Consider the following 17,136-nt stretch of genomic DNA (forward strand, 5'->3'; position numbering starts at 1 on the left):
ATAAAATGATATACCTTTGTAATAGTAACGCACATTTTTAGGTGTGCCCTATGAAGATAGTAGCCCCTGAGACTCTGGTTGTCACCGAGAACGGCGGCAAGCAGAGGATCATAGTCCCAGGTAATAACCATACCGCTTTAATGTGCAGGTAGTGGAAGCCCCGGTGGCTAGCCGGACTCATGAGCTTGACGAACTAAAGAGGTAACTGGATGCGGCGGATGCCGACATCGAGCTTGTTAACAAGAGGCTTGACGAGGCACAGGATAAGTGATATTTTCTGGTGAATGTCACATAGTAAGAGCAGCGTGATGCCAGTATCTTTAATATTTTGTGACTACAGATGGAGCTGCCACCGTGGAAACCCTTCGGGCGGAACTTGCCCGAGCCAAAGGACAAGCAAGGAGTAGTAATGCGGCTGCTTTGAAGGCGGCCGAAGAGTTGAAAGCCGAGAAGGCCGCGCATTGCAAGAGCAAATAGAAAATGGCCAAGATGGCTGCAAAGTTAAAAGACACTGCCGACCGTTGCCATTTCCTTGAAGAAGAAAACCGAGCCAAGGCGACGGACCTTGAACAGGCCACGATGGCGACCAAAGACACCCATTCTGCCATGAGAGCGAAGAAGGAGGAACTGCGTGAAGCCTTTGATATTGTGGCTGGGAAGCCCTTTTTGCTGCGGAGGAAGTTCGGAGAACCGCGGTATGCCCCTCTAGATCGGCTGTGGAGTTCGGCGGCCGCATATCTGGACTTGGCGGCGAGCGCTGCCGATGCGGCTGAATACTTCCGAGATCAAATAGATCGGGAAGTGGACAAGCTGTTCTGATCACAGTTTAACGTTCCAGAGCGTCCGCTTCCATTGACTGATCAGCTAGCCGAATGGGCCGAACTCAATAGATTGTCCGGCCTCGGCAAGAGGTCTGTCGTGGATTAGCTGTGGCCGGAAAGGCCAAAGCCGAACATCTATTTTAGCCTAGTGCAGCAGTTCCTTGGTGCGGTGTCGCGCATCAATGCGATGAAGAGGTCGGCGTGCATAGAAGGCTCGTGGATGGCCCTTGCCCGTGTCAAAGCATACTGGGCAGAGATGGATGCTACCATTGTTGCGGCGCAGGGTTCGGCCATAGGTCGAGTGGCTGCCGAGCACTATTTTAAAGAGGTTCTTCAGGGTGCTCGTTTGATAGAGGCCCAGTGCTCGAAGAATATTATGTTTGAGTGACATGTATTCCCATTGTAAAAACAATGTTTTATTAAATTTATCAAGGCTGTATTTATACTTTTGCCCGAAAGTAATATGATGCCTCCTGTGCGGCCGTTTACGTACATATATGTATATCCTGAAGGATTGCAGACGTCGGCTTCAGCCCCCACGCATATAATGCCGGGGTGTTCGCAGAAGACGCGTGTTCACACTTAATCCAATGTCTTGGTCCTATTAAGGAGGTGATAGCGCAGCGAACTAGGAAAGGACTATAATTCGTTAACACTTTCACTTAGCCAGAGGAGTTTGACAGTGGGGCTACTATATAGCCCCTGATGGCTCCGCACTCACCCGAATTCGGGGTGCATACATGCCTGGCCGGGAAACGGCCCTTCGTTAAGGCGGAGGAATTCTAAGATTCCGATAGGTCATCGAGTGGTTGACCAGTCTCACGCTATATCATGATAGTCAGTTTTCGGCTTTCTCTACTAAGGTGCTCATCCGGATGAACCAGGGCATAATCGCAGTAGTTCTCCTGGTGCCGCCTTAGCCAATAGAGCGGAACGTAAGGCAGCAAAACACAGGAGCCGGGCAAACCCAACATTTAACCAAAGACATGATTCGGAGCTGATGCATATAAGGCCAAACTCGCGACGCCGAACACTCCCTAAGGTATTCGGTCTTTATTGTGGGCCTGAACAGTGCCCTTTGTAAGAAGCCCCTGGTGTCCAGGTACGTGCATTATTCTGACGTGGCCACATGCCAAGATGTCAGCATCCTTCTCAATTGTACTGAGAATTCGAGGGATGTGGATCAACAAGAGACAGTAAAAAAGGTTGACGCAGGGTCTTAATCTAAAAAGAATCCTTGGAACGGGTCCCTGCTGCACGTCTGCGCCTGTGTCTCCGTTGTGCCGTATCCTGGACGGGTGTAGCACGATGGTCATCTGTAAAAGAGAGGAACTTAGGTGAAAAGTTGCCGTGCAAAAAGGTAGGTTTAAAGAAACCATGTTCAATTCAAGATGAGTAAAAATTGTCACTTGTCTGCGTGCGTTGAGCCCCTTGTATTTGTAATAGGGGTATGGCCATCAAACTTCTATGAATTACATATAGCTGCGCCGGACTCGTCTAACCGTGACCATGGTCTTGACGACCTATCGAATGCTTTAGTTGGTGAGGCCGTTTTAGTGTGCGGCTGCCAAGGCCGTCGCACTCTCTTCGACGCGCAGGGATCGCTCAATATTTCCATTTACTGTAATGATGCCACGTGGACCTGGAATCTTAAGAGTGAGGGAAGTGTAATGCGGTATTGCATTAAAGCGAGCAAAAGCTTCGCGTCCAAGTAGTGCTTGATAGCCACTTTGGAATGGCGTGATGTGGAAGGTTAAATTTTCGCTATGAAAGTTATCGGGGAAGCCGAATATAACCTTCTAGTAGCAGGGAGCCCGTGCAATGAGCCCCTGGGCCTGGCGTTACTCCTTTAAAGGTAGTATTGCTGTGGCAAATTTTCGTTGGGTCTATCCCCATTTTGCGGACTATGTCCTGATATATCAGGTTTAGACTGCTGCCACCATCCATCACGACTCGTGTGAAGTGGTATCCGTCAATTATTAGATCTAATACCAAGGCAGCCCATCCTGCGCGCCGGATACTTGCCGAGTAATCCTGATGGTCGAAGGTGATCGGTTGAGACGACCAGTGGCAGAACTCCGCGGTGATAGGCCCTTGGGCATATTTATCTGGGAGTGCCACTTTGTTTCTCCCCTTTATCATGTGTAACACATTTACTGTTTTGACTTCTGGTGGAAATTTCTTCTGTTCCCTAGTGCTTTGCTTGCTAGGCTCATCCTCGTCTTCGCTTGGTGTATCCTGCACCTTGTGTTCGGCGTTGAGCTTGCCAGACTGCTTGAAGACCCAACATTCTCTGTGGGTATGATTTGCAGGTTTATCGGGGGTGCTATGGATCTGACATATTTAGTCCAGAATTTTGTTTAGGCTGGACAGTTCATCTCTGGCGCCTATAGAGGGCGGCTTTTGCTGACTGGGCCGAGAGCTTCTGAATCCGGCGTTTACCGCCGTGCTCTTCGGGCTATCTTTTTTATTCCTGCGCTTATTATTTTTGCTGCGTCGTGATTTCCCGTTTTCATCTCTAACTTGGGATGTACTTGGGTCGCTGATGCTGCATCGGGCTAGCCAGCTGTCCTCACCCGCGCAAAAGCGGGTCATGAGGCTTGTTAATGCTGCCATTGTTCTCGGCTTTTCTTGGCTGAGGTGTCTGGCAAGCCATTCATCTCGGACGCTGTGTTTAAAAGCTGCCAAGACTTTGGCGTCCGGACAGTCGACTATTTGATTCTTTTTAGTAAGAAACCTGTTCCAAAGCTTTCGGGCTGACTCTCCGGGCTGTTGAGTTATATGACTTAAATCGTCCGCATCCGGAGGTCGGACATAAGTCCCTTGAAATTTTTCCCGAAAAGCGTCTTCGAGCTCTTCCCAGCTTCCAATGGAGCTTTCGGGGAGGCTTTTAAGCCAGTGCTGAGCTGGCCCTTTGAGTTTGAGGGGTAAATCCTTAATGGCGTGGAGATCATCTCCTCGAGCCATATGGATATGGAGGATATAGTCCTCAATCCAGACCCCAGGGTCTGTTGTTCCGTCGTATGCCTCTATGTTTACGGGTTTGAATCGCTCTGGAAATTCATGGTCCAGCACCTCGTCGGTGAAACATAGGGGGTGTGCGGCACCCCTGTATCTGGGTGTACCACGTTGTTCGGATGTTTGTTGTGTTGCATCGTATGCTGGAGCGCTCTTGTGTGGTCCATAGATGGATCTAGTTGCGCCGTCCTTTTGATGCGAGCCCTCGCGTGGATCGCGTATTGGCTTATGTGCGGCGTTGTTTGCCGCTCTAAGTTGGCCGTGAGGTCGTCTATCCGGCCAGATGGCCGTTTTAATTTTTGGTTGCGGGGGATCTAAGGCCTCCTCATCGAATTCAGGTAGCAAATTCCGCTTCGGGTAGCTCTTGGTGTAGCGATTACCGCCGTACTTCGCTGCTGTGTTGAGTACTTTACTCCATCTGATTCTGAGTGTGTCTTGCACAGCTTTGAGCCTTTGCTTCTGCTTTTTTAGACTCCTCGCGGTGGCAACAAGTCTTTGATGGGCATTCTATTTCTCCGGGTGTCTGTCCGATGTGATGTCGTCCAGACTATTATCTTTGACATAGTCGGGTTGTTCGGTTTGATTCTCCGTGTTGCGTGGTCCGCCGATGGTGAACCCTGCTCCAACGCTGGGTCTATATGATCGTTGTTTCTGCCGATGCGGGATTTAGAGCGGCGCTTACGCCGCCGCTTTGACTGCTTCTCGAGGGGACAACCCTCGTTGCGTCCTTTCGTTCCTCATCGTCGTTTTCTTTTGGTGTGTCCACCATGTATACGTCATGTGATGAAGTAGGCGTCCAATGCCCTGTGGGCAGTGGTTCCTGTTCGTCTCCTATATCGTCGTCCATACCGTCGATGTTTTCGGAGTCGAAGTCGAGCATGTCGGTTAAGTCATCGACAGTGGCTACTAGGTGGGTGGTGGGTGGGTGGAGAAGTTCTTCGTCATCCGCATCCCGATCCTGCCGGACATAGTTCGGCCAGGATCCTCCTAACAAGGAGAGAGACCTTAATGAGTTTAGTATGTCGCCGAAGGGCGAGTGCTGAAAAATATCCGCGGAGGTAAACTCCATGATCGGCGCCCAATCGGATTCGATAGGAACGGGCACAGGCGGTTCGGAGTCCGTGGCCAGAGAAGGATCCGGCAGTTTAGCAATACGGCTCTCGTGAAGGGTAAGGTCGATCCTCGGCTCGATCACCGCTGAGAGTGCGGCCTCCATGGCGGGGTCTATCCCTCCATCCTCGGATGGCGCGATAGGCTCCGAATTGAGGGTCGGAGCAGTTGTCGATGCGATCTCCTGAACATTGTCCGATGGCAGAGCTAAATCATGCTCATCAAGAACGTGTGGCGCACTCGGCAGGGGCTCGAATCCGTCGAAGATCAAGTCTCCACGGACATCGGCCGTGTAGTTTAAGTTTCCAAATCTGACCTGGCGGTCAGGGGCGTATCTTTCAATCTGCTCCAGATGGCCAAGCGAGTTGGCCCGTAGTGCGAAGCCGCCAAACACAAAGATTTGTCCGGGGAGAAAAGTCTCACCCTGGACTGCATCACTATCGATGATCGTAGAAGCCATCAAGCCTAACGGCCACTACACAGAGGAACTCTCGATGAAAGCACCAATGTCGGTGTCAAAACCGGCAGATCTCGGGTAGGGGTCCCGAACTGTGCGTCTAAGGCGGATGGTAACAGGAGGCAGGGAACATGATGTTTTACCCAGGTTCGGGCCCTCTTGATGGAGGTAAAACACTACGTCCTGCTTGATTTATTCTTAATGATATGAGTATTACAAGAGTTGATCTACCACGAGATCGGAGAGGCTAAACCCTAGAAGCTAGCCTATGGTATAATTATATGTTGTCCTACGGACTAAAACCCTCCGGTTCAATAGACACCGGAGAGGGCTAGGGTTACACAAGGTCGGTTACAAAGAAGGAAATATACATATCCGTAGTGCCTAGTTTGCCTTCCACGCCAAGTAGAGTCCCATCCGGACACGAGACAAAGTCTTCAATTTTGTATCTTCATAGTCTAACAGTCCGGCCAAAGGATATAGTCCGGCTGTCCGAAGACCCCCTAATTCAGGACTCCCTCAGTTGGAGTTCACCGTAAGGGAGCTTGGAGACGGAGTGAAGCAAAGAGGAGTGGAGTGGCTAAGGTTTGGTTTGGGGAGCAAATGGAATTTTTTTTACGGGAATGGGGATGAACATATATTGGGTCAGTGTGGTGATCCTGTGTACATTTTATGTAATCCTGTGTCACCCATAAAATAACCAGCCCCGATAATCGGTGTGGTGATGGTATTAGGGAAAATGATGATTGTTAACAAGGCCTATTCAATTATCTGAATCATCATTGTGCTTAATCAATTGTGTTTCCTAGTTATTCACTGACGGAAATAACTGGTCTTGCGCAGGTCACCTTCCATGTGCTGGGTAGCCGAGAAACAGGGTGTTCTAATTTTGATTATGGCCCGTGATGGAGGTCTGTCCAAACGGCGTCAGGGTGTGGGTTGACAGCTTCCGCCGTTCTATCCAAACGGCGTCATGTGCGCTGTGGGGCCAATACACTTTTTTCTTCAGGCTCCGATCCCGATATGAACGAACGCGTGGAGCTAACGTGAGCATGCGAGGACGGCCGCTCCTATGGATTTTCGGTGGTCGGGCTGGACATACAAACGACGAAGCAGCTTGATCGATTCTGGCTGTACTTTTTTTAAACGGGGAAAGGCGCCCTCAGCGTCAATTTCATTCAACTTAAAAACTGTGTATAACACGAAGTACAAAACCCTGTAAATTTAAGATAGAAAGAGTAGAAATGACAGGGCATATTCTGTTTCTGTAAGCTGACCCGAAACAACTATAGACAGGTTTCAAAGAGTAATTAAGAACCTGGTGAGCTACATTGTGCGCAATCCCATTTATTTCTCTAGATATATGGAACACCTGTAGCTGTAGATTTTGGGTAGTCCTGTAGAAATCAGCAAGAGATCCTCTAATCAACCAAGGAGTGGAATCTGCTGTTACATTTCTGTTTGCTGCCGCCTTGGCAAGAGAAAGATTGTCAGTGAGAAACATCGGCTGCTCGACTTGTAAGATTTGCGCTACTTTGGCAGCAAGAAGAAGAGCTTTTGCTTCTGCTTGTAGAGGTGACGAAGTTAGTGGTGCGGATGCTTGAATCTGAACTTGGATACTTCTATTGTTCTGCAAAAAATTGAGAAAAACTCCAATGTTCGTAGCTGCATCTCCATTTGATAAACCTGGATTTTTTGAACATTTGAAAGAAGCGCCAGAGAATATTTTGGCTCCTAAAATTAGAAGATCAGACCTAATGGTGCAGCCCTGTTATAGCACCAAACTGTTGTCCCTGTTAATATGAGCATGGAGAGCAGAATTAGGATTGTCAGGAGGAGCCTCTTGGACAATGTTGCATTCAGCCATGGCCAGCGCAGCAAGATGTACCTGATGAGGGAAAGTACATTTCCTAGCAAAAAGACAATCATTTCTTGATTTGCAAATACACCATAAGAAGTTGAAAACGTTTGGGATCGATGTATAAGGGTGATTCATATTGAGCAAAGCATAAATAATTTTTTGCATAGAATGATTATTCTCTATAAGAAGATCTATCCTAAGATACCAAGAATGAGCAAACCAAGATGCTCTCACAAACGGACATAGGAAAAAAAAGATGCATTTCATCCTCATCTTGCGAACAACGACAACATGCTTTAGCAATATACCTAGAAAAACGGCTAGCTTTGCAAAACTGTAGGAAGGGCTTTCCTAAGAAGTCTCCATGCAAATGTTTGGACCCTTGGCACCATATGCTTTTGCTTCCAGACTTGATTAAGCAAATCTTTGACAAAGTGAGAAATCTGTGCAGGCTGATTTATTGGTTGGCTTTGAATGTCCTGAAGCACAGTTTGTAAGTACTTTTGGTGTTACACTTATCATTAGGCGTGAGATCCCAGCAAAGAATATCATCACAGTCATCTTGAATGATCTTGGTTTGAGTAATAACAGAGGTTGTGGGTTTTTGAAAAAGAGAATAGATGTGAGCATTGTTCCAGGCTTTCTGTCTTTGGAGCCAAAGATCTTTCTCTTGAGCAGGATAAGTAAAGTTTGTAGGTTGAATAATGAGATGATTGTAAATATCAGTCCAAGCTTGGCATCAGGGAGTACTCCAAATGATTTTTTTTCCTTAAGTGATCTGATAGAAGAAGTTAACTTTGAGTTTAGGGAACGTCTTGAGAATGGAGGACCAGAAGCTGGCCGTACTAGTTAGCACGTGAAGCTAGCTTGGCACTAGCCCGCTAAATGGAATGAGAAACTTTGACCGGTCGCCTGGGAAGACAAATGAGAAAACATGAACATGCAACGCATGCGGAATGCGGAGACACGTACGGAGAAGACAGGACTGACCCCTCTCCTCTGGCTCCCGCGACGCGCCCCCTGCGTGCGTCACGGGAGAAACCCTAGCGCCACCGGTGGGCCTCCCCTCCTCCTTCCTCCTCTTCCTTGCCGCCGCCAGAGGGCACGCCGGGCAAAGCCTGGTAGGTGCCAGCGGCGGCGGAGCTGCCTTGTCTCCTCGGTGGAGGTCTTCGGCATGGGTCGAGGCGGCCGCCTAGGATGTTGCGCTGGCGGCGGTGAGCTGGAGCTTGCTGGCGGCCGCGTGACAGACGTGGCGGTGGCGGGCGCGCCTTGGTCGCCACGGCCGCGGGGTCGAGGCTGGATCTGTGGCCTGCCGGCGCGGGCCGAGGCCGGCACGGGCTGCTAATCTCTGCCCCTGCCATGGCCACGGCAGGTGGTGGTGTGACGCGGCAGCGGTTGGCCGGTGGGCGGGCCGGCTAGGATCCGAAGCTTCGGCGGCTGGACGACGGCGGGCCGCGCAGATGGGCTCATGAGTGAGCTTCCTTCGCGATTGGCGGCGGCCCATAGGATCTCTTCTTGCCGTCGGACGAGTGTATGTTGGTGGCCTTGCATGGGGCCGCAGCCGCCGCCGAGGTGGGGCGACGCAGGAGGTGTCTGGTGGGGACGCAGGCTAGAGGGATGGGAGACGCCGACGAGGTTGGGCCACCCGTCGCTGGCACAGGGGTGTGCCGTTCCGAATGCGTCCGCTATCCTTCCTCCCCCGTTCCCAGGCCGTATGTGGGGAGATCATGGAGTACCAGTGAGCTTTCCACTAAAACCAAAATGTGAGAGGTCGTCATTTTCAATCAAGAAAAGGTGACTCCGACCAAAATGCATGATTTTTACCGGAAAGCATTCGAGTCATGAGTAGAAGGAATCATTTCCCACGTTGAAATCCATGCACCGCACCTGGCCGAGACATATGTGCACATAGCACTACGTACAGAGTTGACGGAGCGACGACTTCGACTATTGTGGCACAATACTACCTTAGGGCAAGTACAATAATGCTATCTTAGGAGTGCCACGTAGGATAAATGATGAGATGAAAGAGAGAGAACTTATAAAAAAAGGCTTGTCTTCTTTTATTTAAGATAAGACAAGAGATGATCTCTTAGCATAATTTGTCTCATCATATTTTAAGGAATTGCTAATTATTGAAGATAAGGCTAAAATATAACCCATTGTAGACATACTTTTTTGTCATCTTTAAAATACATGCAAGACTTAAGATAAAACTGTCCTATCAACCATTGTACGTGCCCTTAGATTCCTAGCTTCCGTTAGCCTATAAATGAAGCAGAGCTTACTAGAAGCTCCAGAGTGACCGATCATGCAGCGTTCTTCTTCTTCTTCTATGGCACTCGCACGCGCTGTGGCAGTGCTGCTTCTCATCGGCTCTTCCTTGGCGTCTCGTAAGTCGGTACTCTCCGCTCGATTGTTTTTTAGTCTCTTTTTTCTCCTCATAAAGAAAGCAACAATATTAACGCTAGGCCCGGCCGGCCGGCTTACATCCATGTAGCTGCGCCAGGAGATACCGGTGGATCCCGTGTGCGACTAAGGCCTCCGTCGCCGGATGCCCGCCCAGGTCGTTTTGCCAAGGGCCCAGACTGCCACTCCACGGTCGTGGTCGGCACTTGCTCCCCACCGCAAGCCCCTGCAGGCCGCCCCAGACGTCGACAGTGAGGTGCTTGGGCGTCAGGCAGCACCGATGATGGTGGTGCCATGGAACTGAATAAAAGAGCAGCGTACTGTGGGACTGGAACAGCCATTGCATGTCCTCCAGCAACAGCATGTAGACCGAGCTTCTTCGCAGAATCAGCCAGATCGTCTAACTAATACTAAGAGAGAGCCAGCATGTTAATACCGAGACATCTATTGTGCCAATTCTTACTAGTTACTACTACTACTGGTTGATGTTGTTGTTGACTTGTTGTAACGCATGCTAAAGTACTAGTTGTGGTTGGATGGTTAGAGAGATAGTGGTATTTTCAGCTCTCAGGATTCAAATTCTGGTGCTTGCATTTATCATTTATTTATTTTTAAAATCTCAAGAAGACTTATCGACTCAGTCTTTCGAAGATGCTCATAGAAGTAGAATGTGCATGTGTGCATTTATAAGAGTGAATGTATGCATGTTTATGTGAACGTTTGCGTCTCTATTATGTTCAAAAACACACAAAAAAGGTAAACTTGCCATGCAAATTGCGAAGACAAAAGAACATGCAAGTAAACGTGCAATGGAAATTATGAAAACAGACATCACAAATTCACACACGCGCACACACCACTCGGAATTGTTAGACCGGGACGACTTTGACCATTGCCAGAACCAAAAGAGAATCTGACTTCCAATCTGCTCCTAATCACGACCTCCTATAAAACAACCAACAATCAAGGAGAACAGCAACATACTCATTGCGAAAGTCTGGAGTCTCTGCTTCAGGACTATGAGTAGGAGACTCTTGACTTCGTTGGTCTATACTGTAGAAGTGCATGCTCTAAACAATGCAACCAAAAGACCAATTTGATAGAAGAGACTATGCAACACATTATACGTCAACACCCCCTCTCACGTGTGGCTTCCTCAGGTCTAAACGTGGACCGAAAGTGGGCTGCAATATAATTGCGCCAGCCGGGTCTTGAACTCAAGACCTCTTGGCTCTGATACCATGTAGAAGTGCATGCTCTAATCAATACAACCAAAAGACCGATCTGATGGAAGAGACTATGCAACACATTATACGTCAACATATACAAGACGAAAGAATAGATTTCGACGACTACATTTGCCACAACTTCGTTGTTGCCAAGTTGCATTTTTCATGGTGGCCTCGCCGATGGATACCTACATCGTCAGACTTTCACCATGAACTAGAGCATATCTACGCCGTCGTGTCTCCGAGACCAAGAAGAGAGCTCAACCACCCCTGTGTGTAGTGTATTACGGAAACTTATCGTTCAGGACCAAAGGCATGTATGGTGCACGTCCCACATCGCGTCCCTCACGTCGCCATCTCTGGCGACAACGTGGGTACCCCAGCGACCAGCCGCCGCAACCCCTTACCAGCCCCTCAACCACCTCGCCGCCACCAAAGGAGCCGGACGACGAAGCCGTGCCGGCTCCTAGGATGGTGGCGGCGGGGCACCTCGTCCGGTTGCAGCCTCCTGCTGTCACACCCGTCCGCTGGCCTCTGCGCCCTCCGACGGCCGATCCGCCCTCTGTCTGTGGCGGCGGCCTTCTCCTACCATGCCCGCCCTCCCTGCCACCGGTCTTGCTCCCTTCCCGGTCCGCTCTCCGCGCTAGATCTCGGCCTGGAGAGGTATGTCCAGTCGCTGACTTCTCTCTCCTACTGGCGCTGGACCCGGGGTTGGGGGTGGTGTCCTCCTCGGCTTGCCTTGGGGCCACCCTTGTAGCGCCGAGATGACTTCCTCGATCTGCGGCCATGACTACAAGGATTTGATGCCGGGATGACAAGAGGTGTCGACGGCGACCCCTAGGGTCGTTGTGCTGGGCATGTGGAGATGCGGTGATGTGCTGGCCTTCCACATGTCACTACTAGGGAAAACCCTAGTAATAGCGCGGGTTTTGAGGCTATCAGCAGCGCGGACAGCCGCGCTACCAATAAGGCGCTACAGCTAACTATTAGTAGTAGCGCGGTTTGCACCGGTGCTACTACTATTGACTATATAAGCAGTGCTTTTCCACAACACGCTACTGTTACTTAGTTGTAGCGCTTTCCTAGCCCTGCGCTACTGCTATGTGTTTCATCATTTTCCCCCGCTTCCTACCCAGTTTCCTACCCAGTTTCAGTTTCAATAAACTGCAATTTTCAGATACTAGGTACTACTAGATATCAATTTCATAAAGTATTATAGATACTAGGTAGTACTACCCCCGTTCCAAATTACTCGATAACGATCATCATATGCATCCTCAAGCAGTAAAAAAGTGATATCGATGAAGATCATCATATATAGTTCTAGATGATATCGACGACGATCATCATATGTAGTTCTACATGATATCGACGACGATCATCAAATGTAGTTCTAGATGATATAGCCACATACACACATATGTAGTTCTAGCTAGATGATATCGACGGCGATCATCATCCTCAAGCCTGGGCGGTGGGTGTTCCTGATAACAATTAGGATGGCATGTCCAACACGAAGATTCTTGCCAACGAGGAATCTCTTCCACCCAATCGAGTTTAAGTGTGTGCGACCGTCTGTGTCCATGCGGTAAGTACAGGTGATGATGGAGCCCCTTGCGATAAGGCGTAGTCCAGCTGAGCCTTCTTCATCAGGCTCGATACCACAACTCATAGATAGGTTCTTTGGCAATTTCTGAATAAGAAAAACATATCAATTAATAAATAGCCTCGCACATACTCTTGAGAATATATTCCTATTAAGTATAGATTTCTACACTATCAAAAGACACAGTACTACGCATTTGTACTAATTAAGCATGAATTCTACAAATAAGTATATGTGGATTATCTACACTACTAATAGTTCCTTGGATTCTACACTAATAAGCATGTGATCAGACTCTACACTAAAGCATATCATCGACTAGATTCCACAAAGCATATCATTGGACTCTACACTAAGCATATCATCAGATTCACTAAGCATATCATCGGATAATTTGCATTTGTAAGTATAACAATAAAGCATATATATATATATCATCAAATTGCTACAGTCAGCATAACATACCATTTCATGCCGATCGACCATGGTACTTGTCAGGCGGGTCACGAATGGCACCCTGACAAAGTCATCACGTGGCGGAATTATGTCCCATAGGTTGCACACCACCTCCTTGCTCAGCCTCATTCTTTGAGCTACGATGGCTTCATGAAGTGGGTTCTCATCATCTTCATCAAGTGGGTCCTCATTATCTTCATCATCTTCATCATCTTTGTCATCTTCATTATCTTCGTCATATTCATCATCTTCCACCAGGTTGAGATAAATGATAGCCATCTTGGGTCTTTCTGCTCTGAAGAAGAAGCTGATCAACTCACCACCAGTAAGACGGATGCGGGCGAGGAAACGGGCCCATCCATCTCCTCCAATCCGCGACATATTGCGTCCTTTCTCGACCTCCAAGGTGTACGGCCCCCCAGGAGCCTCAAATGTCACCGTGTCTCCTGTCAGCTTGTTGAATTTCAACCTCACATTACATGGGGCGATCTGTGTAAAAAAAAAAAGCAAAATGACACAATGCAGTAATGCCAACACTAAAAATAAAATAGTTGTTACATTTCATCTAATTTCTTACCGCCGCATGACGGAAACTCGGCTGGAAGTAGATGCCGAACAGCTTGCCAGTTGCAAGGCTGTTGGCGCACCTTGACTTGCACAGTCGACATGGTGGTGGTGGTGGTTGTGGCGCCATTTTCCTAAAGCAATATGAGCAAAGGATTAACGATCCACTTCACAGGAAAGAAAAACAGTAGGATGTGATATTTTTGGTTCTTCTTCAGTTATATTTTCATCGTGGAACCCGATCCCAAAAAGTAAACAACAAGCTCTCAATTAACTTACTAACACCTTTTATAATAGAACCAACAGCTAGCAGGCCAATGCCAAATCAGCCAACAAGACTCACAGACAACAAGTTCTCAATTAGCTTACTAACACCTTCTAGAATATCTCTAGATAAAGAGATTCTTCCGCGAGAAGCAATTTCAGGGGCACCTATCGCCAAAAAAACTATTTGGCCCCTACCAAAGGTATAATCCCAAGATCTGTAATAAGTTATCTACCAAATCAAGGTACCACCTACCAAGACACATTTTATCTAATTTGGCCCCTATTGCCTAAGATAACTGATTAAAAAACAAGTGGCAAATTTAATTGGGATTAACTTAGCACTTGCAAACTAAATACTTGTACCACCTACCAAAGCATTTCAACTAAATTGGCACCTACATTTTGCAAAAAATAACTTATTACAGAAAAACAAAAGCATCTAGTTATCCATATGAAATTCGTAAGCCCTCGCTGCATCTAGGTAGGGCAACCCTCGGGGGGTGCTGACGAGGAGGGGGGATGGCATGGTGACCTCGGTCGGGGGTGCTGACGAGGGGAAGGTCGGTGACTATCTTATGAGAGGGGGCAACGACAGCGGCCGGCGAGGGGATCAAGGGCAGTCTGTCAAAGGCGCCTGGCCAGAGCTCGCGGCAGCGACAAAGTGGGCGACGAGAGGGTGGAGGAGTAGCTAGCAGAGGGGCCGCGAGAGGGGGGAGGAGCATTAGCTTCGGCGGTGGTGGTGGTGGCGCGCGGTGGCGGAGGAGAAACCCTAACTGCAGCTGCCGGCGTCGGGCGGAGGGGGACGACTGAGAGAGATGAGCGTGCGAGGGGGGGGCGTGTTTTGTTTTGCTGTAGCAGTAGCGTGGGTACAGGGAGCGCGCTACTGCTTTGTCCTGAAAAAACGCTACTGCTAAGGCTAAGCATCTAAAAACATCAAAAATATACATTGGTCATCATTGATCTTTTTGTGTAGAATCTAAAGAGTCAACATGAATCCTCAACGTACCTATATAGGCACAAGTGAAGATTCATATTGCAGCCACAAATCCTACACATACAGTTCAATGAAGACCAAGTGCTCGAGATAGTTTGAAAAGTAACATATTTAAGGTGGTAAACACCTTGTTCGCTTAGCAGTATGGGACTAAACTTAATTAGTTGCAAGAGGGGATGATACTTAGCAGCAGCGAGTTTTAAAGAAAAACGCCGCTACTAAGTACTTTAGCAGTAGCGCGTCCAGGAGAAGAGCGCTACTACTATATCTAGCCCGAGGGCAACACCATGGCAATTGTAGTAGTAGCGCTCATTTCACCTAGAGCGCTACTGCTACTGGGCTATTAGTAGTGCGGTTTTCTGGAGCCCGCTACTGCTAATTAGCAGTAGCATTTGTTTTTAAACCTCGCTACTACTAAGATTCTGTGTATAAGGTTTTCCCTAGTAGTGTATGCCGGCTGGCGACGCTATTATCTTCGGTTGGTGGTGCTATATATTTATACATCAACACTCACTCTCACGTGTTGCTCCTTCAGGACTAAACCTGAACTGAAGTGGGCTGTAATTTAACTACGTCAGTTGGGTCTTGAATTCAAGACTTCTTGAATATGATAGCATGTAGAAATGCATGCTCTAACTAATGTAACCAAAAGACTGATCTGATGAAAAAGACTAAACAATACATTCATACGTCAACAATTACGTCGCTAATGTAACTGATGTTGGGCGCATGACAAAGAATACTAGCTGTCCTACAATGACATTTAGAGATGAAAACATCATAGATCTTAGAGGAAACTACTTTAGGCATATTACAAACAAATGGAAATTATACAAAAGGCGAAAGTCTATATTTCTCCCTCAAATCAAGGGTTAGATTATTGGTACTCCTTTTTTTGCGGGAGGAACCGTTAAAAAAATGCATGATCATGTACTTGAGGCAACACAATCCATGGAACAACCTCAGGAGGATAACACCCGTCCTCGTTCACTGACTGATACGCAGAAGAATATATTGAGCTCACTGAAAGAAAATAATGTCAAATATAATGAGCTCACTGAAAGAAAATATTGTCTCTTACTTAAAAAAGTATGTCTGGGTTTTGTCGGCACTCATCCTTACGGTACCTCCCCCCCCCCCCCCCCCCCCCCCGGTATCTCTCTCTATTTATTTTTTTCACCTTCTATCTCTGTCTTTTCCCACGGGTTTCCCTGTAAACCGCCTCAACTGGCCCACCTTCTATTTATGTACCAAATAAAATTATGTTTTAAACGAATAAGTACTTACCAAACTATTTTAAATCTTCTTTACGCAACTCAATTAATACGGGCAAATAAATCACAGGCTAATCTACATGAATATTTATGCCCCGTTGCATGTCACCGGAAATTATCTACTAATAAAAGAGGCCTAGAGCTGACTTGTGTGTTGTCATGGCCGAAGCGGAAGCTTCGAGCAAACTCCTTCGATAAGGGCATGCCTGACCTAGTCGAAGGCTTGATCAAGCTTTTCATCATAAGACCATGTATACTTGTTTTTCGAAACCAATGCTACCAAGAACATGTCCAGTAGATGGAGCCTTCTCACTTGCCAGATCCATCCACGGAGAGAGCAAAAGGCCCGCCCACACTGCAAGAGAAAACACCAGAAGTAGGTTCTTGGCCTCGCTGCTCCGCAGTAAGACACTGTCGTGCCAGCTTTGATCCTCATTACGGGGAGGATGGGGGGAGGGGGAGGGGTGCGTTGGACGAGGGAATCGTTGGTCCAGTTTTCTCATACATGCCAAAGATGTGCACATGCACCGCCATCGTCAGTCCTAAAACTTCCAACCATATCAATATGTGTGAGGGCCGCCTCTATCCAACAAAGGTTGTCTTCTCGCATGAGACTCCTTTGTGCTGCGGGGGAGATCCAACACCTGCTGCCACTGTTGGACGAAGCTTTCGACAACATCCTCTTGCTGTGACAAGGGGAGTGAGGAGGAGGAGGATGTAGGTAGGGCTGGACGCTCGAGCGAGCTTTTTAGCTCGGCCCGAAACTCGCTCCAGCTCGGCCCGACTCAGCTCGGCCCGACATGGAAATAGGCCGAGTCGAGCTGTGAATATTCGACTCGTTCGGCGACCGAGCCGAGCCGGTTTCCGCTCGGTCCAGCTCGGTGGCCCGTTTCGCGGCCCAGTTGTTTTTTTTAGAAAATCTGCAGCCCAGTGTATACACTAAGCAGCCTACAGAACAGCCCAAGCCCACTACGAAGCACCCCCGACTAACCCTAGCGAGTGCGTGCACCAGATGCCGGCATCCTCTGACCCACAAATTCCCCCGCTGCACCACCGCTCTCGCGATTGCC

This window comes from Triticum urartu, chromosome 3A, assembly GCF_056163025.1.
Source record: "Triticum urartu cultivar PI428250 chromosome 3A, HENAU_Tu73, whole genome shotgun sequence".
In the NCBI taxonomy this organism is placed as follows: domain Eukaryota; kingdom Viridiplantae; phylum Streptophyta; class Magnoliopsida; order Poales; family Poaceae; genus Triticum; species Triticum urartu.